Consider the following 7,364-nt stretch of genomic DNA (forward strand, 5'->3'; position numbering starts at 1 on the left):
TAAATGAAAATAAATCATGGGGAAATCAAGTTCCACAATCCATTCATGTATTCAACAAATATTATTGTCCAACTGCTACATGCCAGGCACATTTCTAGGCACTTGTTTAGAGCAGTGAAAAAAACAAAAATCTTCCATCATGAAATTATTTTCTGATGTGTGAGAAAGACAATAAAAAATAAAGAGACATACCATAATTTTTTTCATATGCCAGAAATTGAAAATTGATTCATGAAAATCTAAAAAGAGCAGAGTAAAGAGGATTGAGTTAGTTTGGGTGGGAGCAAAATATTGTGATTTTAAGGATGTTCCTAGGTAGGCTTCACTGAGAAGAAGATATGTTAGCAAAACAGTCACAGAGAAGAACATGTAATTAACATTTTCAGATTACAAGGATTCAACAGCCCACTCATTCTAAATACCATTGATTAAACAAATAAGTGTTTATCTTGTAAAACATGCCCAAGTCATAGGTGGTTGATAGTCCCTTGATTTGATTTTGATATATGCATTTCTAGCTATCATTTAATTCTATAGATATATATAATAAGCCTAGATTTTACAGTCCTTTTTCTTCCTTTTCTATTCATCTATTTCCTTATTTTTTTCCTTTTTAGGTAAACTGGGATATTTGTGATGGGATATGTGAATCACACTTTCAGCAGTGACTTCATCCTCTTGGGACTATTCTCTTCTTCCCACACAAGTCTGATCTTCTTTTCCTTTATATTTCTGATTTTTATTGTAACTATAACAGAAAATACAGTCTTGCTCCTACTTATCCGCAAAGACATACATCTCCATACTCCTACGTATTTCCTGCTCAGCCATCTCTCTTTCATGGACATCTTACATATTTCCAACATTGTTCCCAAAATGATCAGTGACTTTCTGTCAGGCAGGAAAACGATCTCATTTGCTGGCTGTGGCTTCCAGATATTTCTTTCCCTCACTCTCCTGGGTGGTGAGTGCCTCCTCCTGGCAGCCATGTCCTATGACCGCTATGCAGCCATCTGTCACCCACTGCGCTATCCAATTCTCATGAACGAGCATGTCAGTGTTCTCATGGCCGGAGGGTCCTGGCTCGTTGGGACCATCAACTCCACAGTTCACACAGCCTGTGCACTCCATTTCCCCTTCTGTGGTTCTAGAGCCATTGATCACTTTTTCTGTGAAGTCCCAGCCATGTTGAAGTTGTCCTGCATAGACACATCACACTATGAACAAGGAACTTATGTAAGTGGTATCATCTTCTGCTGATCCCTTTCTCCACAATATCAGCTTCTTATGTCCAAGTTCTCCGCACTGTCCTCCAAATGAAATCATCAGAGGCATGGAAAAAGTCATTTTCTACCTGCTCCTTCCACATGATTGTGGTCATCATGTACTATGGGCCATTTATTTCCACATAAATGAGACAAAAATCCTACCACATTCCAGGCCAGGATAAATTCTTGGCAATATTCTATACCATCCTCACACCCAAACTCAACCCTCTAATCTACAGCTTTAGGAATAAAGATATTTTGCTGGCAATGCAAAATATGCTTAAATGTAATTTTCTACATAAAAAGTAAATATGCAAAATTCTATAAATGTGTGTTCTATTTCCATACCTGGAGGCAATCCATTATTCTATGGCCCTTAGAAGGAAATTAGAATTTTGTTGATAACTGTAAATTTAAGGTTTTCCCAATTGTGGAAAGAAGTGGCTATTTTGAAATTGTGATCTATAAATTTATCCTATTTGTTGGTTTCTTACCTGCACATCTCTGAAAATTCATTGCCCCTTCTGTGATTCTTTTTTTTTTTTTCCTGTTTTTTTTTTTTTTATTTCAATATACTTTATTTTTAAACAGGTCATCACATGGAGCTTTTGGCCCATTCTGCCATTATACAAGCTACAAATGCTTGCTCAACAGCTGAGAGGCACCCTTTAAAAAGATGTTTGAAAGTGAATAAAACTGCATATAAAACAAATAATCAAGTATACACACACACATTTTTTTTATGACATATATTTAGGAATTGGCTCATGCAACTGTGGGGATGGGCAAGTCAGAATTCTGTATGGCAGGCCACAAGTGGGGAAGTCCAATGAAGGTTTCTGATGAATACCTCAGGGGAAGTTTGCTGAAATAGAGAAGGAAAATTTTCCTTCTGAATGCTGAAATCATCAGTTCTCCCTTCAGGACTTCAGTGATTGGATGAGGCTTTTCTCACGGTTCAAGGCAGTTTCCTTAGGTGACTGTAGATGTAATCAGCTACAGAGGCAATCAACTGATGATAGAAATCTGAGAAATTTCCTCACCTTAACAATCAGGCCAATGCTTCTTTGACTAAACAACTGGACACCACAACCTAGCCAAATTCACATATTAACTCAACCACCACAGTATCTATTTCTTTGGCATATTTTACAATAAACTGTTATTTTATCAAATTAAGGAACTATTGTTAATTGTTTTATATTTGATAATGGTTTACTGTTTATGTTTAAAATAATCTATATTGTTAGAGATGTTCTGTAAGGTTTACAGATGAAAGAATAGGTTTACTTTAAAATATGCAATGCTTGGAGAGGTGAGAGGGTTTTATGGAGCAGTATTTGCCTTGTGTTGATGACTGTTGAAGCCGTGTGATAGATGCATGAGGGTTCATCATGATATTACCTTGCTTTTATACATGTTTGAAATTTCCGTAACCCTTGAAAGAGCTTTGAGCAACTCTCATCCTTTTATTCTTCCCAATACAAAACATCATATTCCTGATAATAACTAGAAAATGAATCTGCAAAACTGTGTGATTTGGATTAAATTCCACAATGTTTTTAGAGTATTTGGGGAACAGTTAACATCTGTTTACCATCCCTTAAGTGGAGTTCAGGAAAGAAATGCAAATTCCTTGGTGAATTATATTGAGGAAATATACACATTATATTGAATTCATGATTTTCTAGAAATTTTAGAATTCTAACTCTTTAGAACCATAATTTTTCTATATTAATAGTGGGCTGCTACATTTTCTGAACATCTTAATTGGTTCATATGATATTTCCATTTATTCTAATGTTGTTCCATGTCATTTATATTTTATGCCAAGAGTATTGATTTTGTGTTTGCTTTCCAATAATGAAATACATTAGTTTCTGTATTTGTTTAGCATAATATGCAGGGTTATTGCTTCCAGGAAGATAATGAATAAAATACATGGTATTGGCATTTAATTTTGATCCTAACATTAATGTGTATAACTAATATAGATATTTAATATAACTGCCCAGTTTATCATAGTACAGATTTTTTTTTCTCTTTCTTAGAAGGCAAAAGAATTTGTGTATTGTTGGTTTTAGGAATTTCTCTTCTTTTTTGACAAAAATATTCACCCTCTATTTGTACATTATAATACATTTTCTTTAATTTAGTATCATCATTGGCCCTACTTTTTCTCTAATATCTCACATCCAATTCATTCACAAATTCTATTTGTTGCAACTTCAGTTTAGACTCTCCAACTGCCCACTTCTCCAACACTACCCTACTGACATACAAAAGCTGCCTTCTCTTGCTTGGGCACCATGCCAACCTCCTGAGTGTTTACAAACTTTCAGAGTTGTGACTCCATACAACAGCCAAAGACATCCTCTTAAAACATTAGCCACATTGACAACTCCTCTTGTTCAAATCCTTCTAATGCCTTTTGAATGACTCCATTTCTTTAGGCCTCCATGATAAGTCATTGGATCCATGTCTCACCTCATTCATAGCACACCCATCCTTCCAAATTTTCAAAAATGATGTCCTTGTTTTTCCTTATGCCTTCAGGTCCTTTGCACTGCTGCTTCCTACCCTATTACTTTCTTTCTCCACAACTTAATATTGACTTGTGCCCTTATTTATTTCAGATCCTTGCCCAAATATCACTGTGTAACAGGCCTTTTCTGGCCAACCAATTTAAATAGTAGCCCCATAATATTATATCACATTGCCTTGCTTGTTTTATTTTGTAAGCCTTTGCATTCTCTGTCATTTTATTATTTGTTCATTTGTATAGGCATTTCATGTGTATGGTTTCCCTTTTAGTATCTAACTTTCTGAAGGGCAGATATTTGTCTTGAGGGTTTACCTCTGTAGATGTATGATTAGAAAAGTAAAATTACTTTATCTACTGGTAGATTTTATTTTCTTATTTTTCTTATTATCTTATTAATAATTGAATGATATTCACAAGTGAAACTTTTCCAAACTTAATGCTATGCAATATTCATAAATATATTAATCATTTTTCTGGTGACCCTGAAAAAGCAACTGCTATATACCAAGCAATATTCTACATATTTTTCTTATATTAAAGCACTTACTCCTTCCAGCAATAGTATATAATATTGTATTTGTCATGCCACCATACAAATGAGCAGAGAAATTCAATCCTTCTCTTAGTAACAGTTACTATTTGTATGATTACTATTAATGATTTAATTAGATTCTATTCTATATCCTCAATTTTTAGAAATATATATCATAACACAGGAATTGAAAGTATGTTAACATTTTCATTAAGGTAACATGGAAGCTATCTCAGACTGATTTGCTTTGAAGCATTTTATACACACACACACACACACACACACACACACATATACACATACACACACACACACCACCTTCTAGTTTAGTTATTTTCTTTTCAGGATATTTATGTTTCCTTGATTACATTTTAATAATGCCTATATATGAATAGGCTTACACAAACTTGTACATACACATACATGTTCTCAACCAAAAGTAAGGTCCACTCAAGTATATCATGGAAAAATTTATAGTATTAACATAAAGGTAGATCACAATAATTTTTGAGATAAATTTAATGGTTGAAAAGACAAATTTCCTCCTAATATTATTTATATATTTTATGTAGTTCCAATGAAAATCACAACAGTATTGCAGAGAAAACAACAAGCTGATTTTATTAGTTTTGCACATATGAAAGGGCCCATTCTAATAGTATGTCCAGACAAAACCCTCATGCCCATGTGAAATGGCCATCATGGCCTGTCCTAAAATTAAACATAGTGCTCTAATGAGAGAAGCCAAAGGAAATCCCTGTGTTGAGTGAGACAGATGGAAGTTTGTGGGGAAAACAGTATATTATTTTAGGATGTGGATTCCACAGGTTTCTAACACCTGCAACTCTGGATTTGAGATCTTGTTTAAGGTGGAAAACCTTGGGAATGTTATCTAATCTCTCTGGGTCTTATATATGTGTTTGATGAATGAATAAGATAACAAAAGCAAAATGTTTAAAATCTTTCATGACATTTAAAATGAACAATAAAATTTATCTCTCAAAATAATTGTGGATAAAACAATTAAATTAGCTGAATATAGTTTTGTAAATAAGCTTGCATATTAAATTTAATTAGTGATTATTCATATTGACTCACTATGGAATAAGTATATACATTCTTTGACCCCTCAAACACCTGGTGACAAACTCAACACTGTTAGTGCAGCTGCAAAAAAACCATCTAAGTACTCTGCCCAGGTAAAGCTTCCATCCAGGGTATGGGGCTGTCCAGACACAGATCCCTTAACAGACAATGTGTTCCATGCTATGGTGAGTAGAAATAAACTTGGCCAAGAGGTGGAGAATAATGGGGAAGATGCAATGAAGGCATTTTTATCATATATTTTATTGTAGAATATAACATATATACATAAAAGTGATAACTTTCCAAGTGCAATTTAACGAGAAATTAGAGAGCCAATTTCAAAGAATATTATAGGTTACAGTTCCACCAAGGAAATAATTGAAATGGTGTAAGTGTAACCTGTAACATCCTATATGAAATTTGTTGGACAGCTACTTATTAAATTGTAATTTGAAAGCTATAACTTTTGCATATATGTTAGATTTCAAAATAAGAAAATGACAAACTATGGTACTATAACTTATAATGACTTTGAAGGCATTTTTATAGTAAACAAATGTATATTCTGGCTGAAGCAGATCCCATCTCCCTCCTCCCACTTGACTCCCAGAAACATCTACTGTACCCTGGGAATGCCTGGCCTTTCATCAGTGTCTGCACTGTAAGTACTTTCAAACAAATTGTTTTCCTACATTCCCTTTACTCCCCTCTCTGGCTATTCCCTGTGGAAATGCATCCCCTGCTGCCCTATGAAATAGTGGTGTGGTGCTTTCCTTGCCACATGTCACACCCCACAGGGACTCAAGGTAGGTAGTTTTCCCTCCCTTCCTCCCATAGAAGCTTACAACCATTCCTACCCCTTCTCCCTGCAAACCTCCAAATAAATTTGAAGCAAATGCCTGATGTGGCATCATCTAAGTCCCAGTCACTTTTAAGGAAATGAATTTGAAGCAGATATATTGTGTGACGAAAGACCAGGCACATGTACGATAACAGAGTTGTCTGAGGCTTCTGAGGAGCTAGCAAGTTCTCTGAAGTGACAGTGAGCCTAGCGTGTTAAATGTGAAAGGAAATAGCAAGCATATTCTCTGTGGAGTGTAACTGGTCAAAGTCATCATGGTCAGAGATAAGTATTTTAGAAGGAAAGTAGGGACCAGGTCATGTAGGGATGCATGGATCAAGTTACAGTTGGACCAGAGTACACCCTACTGTGAAATCCTTTACCAGGAGCTGTAGAGTGCATCAAAACATGAACAAAGTGCAAGATTAAACATGATGCCTAGCTTGAGGTACCAGGTTCTGAGAGAGAGTCTCTGCTCTAAAGAGAGCAAGAACGTCTGCATGGAGGGAGGATCTTACAGGTAAATATTGAATATGGAAGACTTCTAAGCCTTTAGACTTGGTGGAGAAGAAAATGTGGAGTTAAGGCAAAGGTGCAAGAAATACAAACTTACGTAAATGTAAATAGTCCAGACTCATTGGAACATGGAAGTAAAGTTAGGGAGATTTTATGGAATTTGTTTATAAACCTAGGAAGTGCAACTCAGCAGAGAGCTTGAACACAGAGAAATGTATTCCAGAAAAAATGATCTGTAATAAGGAAAAAAGAAGTTATATGGGGGGAAATTAGAAACAGGGAATTAATTATGTTAACTTTCAACTATTATGGTACTCTGAGTTTCTATCTCATCCAAGCAAATACTAAGCATTTTGAAGAATATATACTGGGATTATCACCACCAAAATTTATATTCTGAAGGAATATTCTGGATAGCAAGCAATTATCATGGATCAATTTTCTGCCTTTTTCTTCCCAAATCAACTTTTTGAATAATATGATGAATTGTTATTCCTTGATGTCTGTGTTCAATAATTTCTTATAAGAAAAATGTATACAATTCTGAAATAACTATAAATATAATATTTTAAAGTG

At 34.8% G+C, this 7,364-nt stretch overlaps 1 pseudogene; it reads left to right on the forward strand.

The window, feature by feature from the left end:
- The first annotated feature begins 636 nt into the window (after nt 1-636).
- Nucleotides 637-1,577, forward strand: LOC119524618 (annotated as a pseudogene).
- The last annotated feature ends 5,787 nt before the right edge of the window (nt 1,578-7,364 follow it).

Source organism: Choloepus didactylus, assembly GCF_015220235.1.
Source record: "Choloepus didactylus isolate mChoDid1 chromosome 11 unlocalized genomic scaffold, mChoDid1.pri SUPER_11_unloc3, whole genome shotgun sequence".
NCBI classification, from domain to species: domain Eukaryota; kingdom Metazoa; phylum Chordata; class Mammalia; order Pilosa; family Megalonychidae; genus Choloepus; species Choloepus didactylus.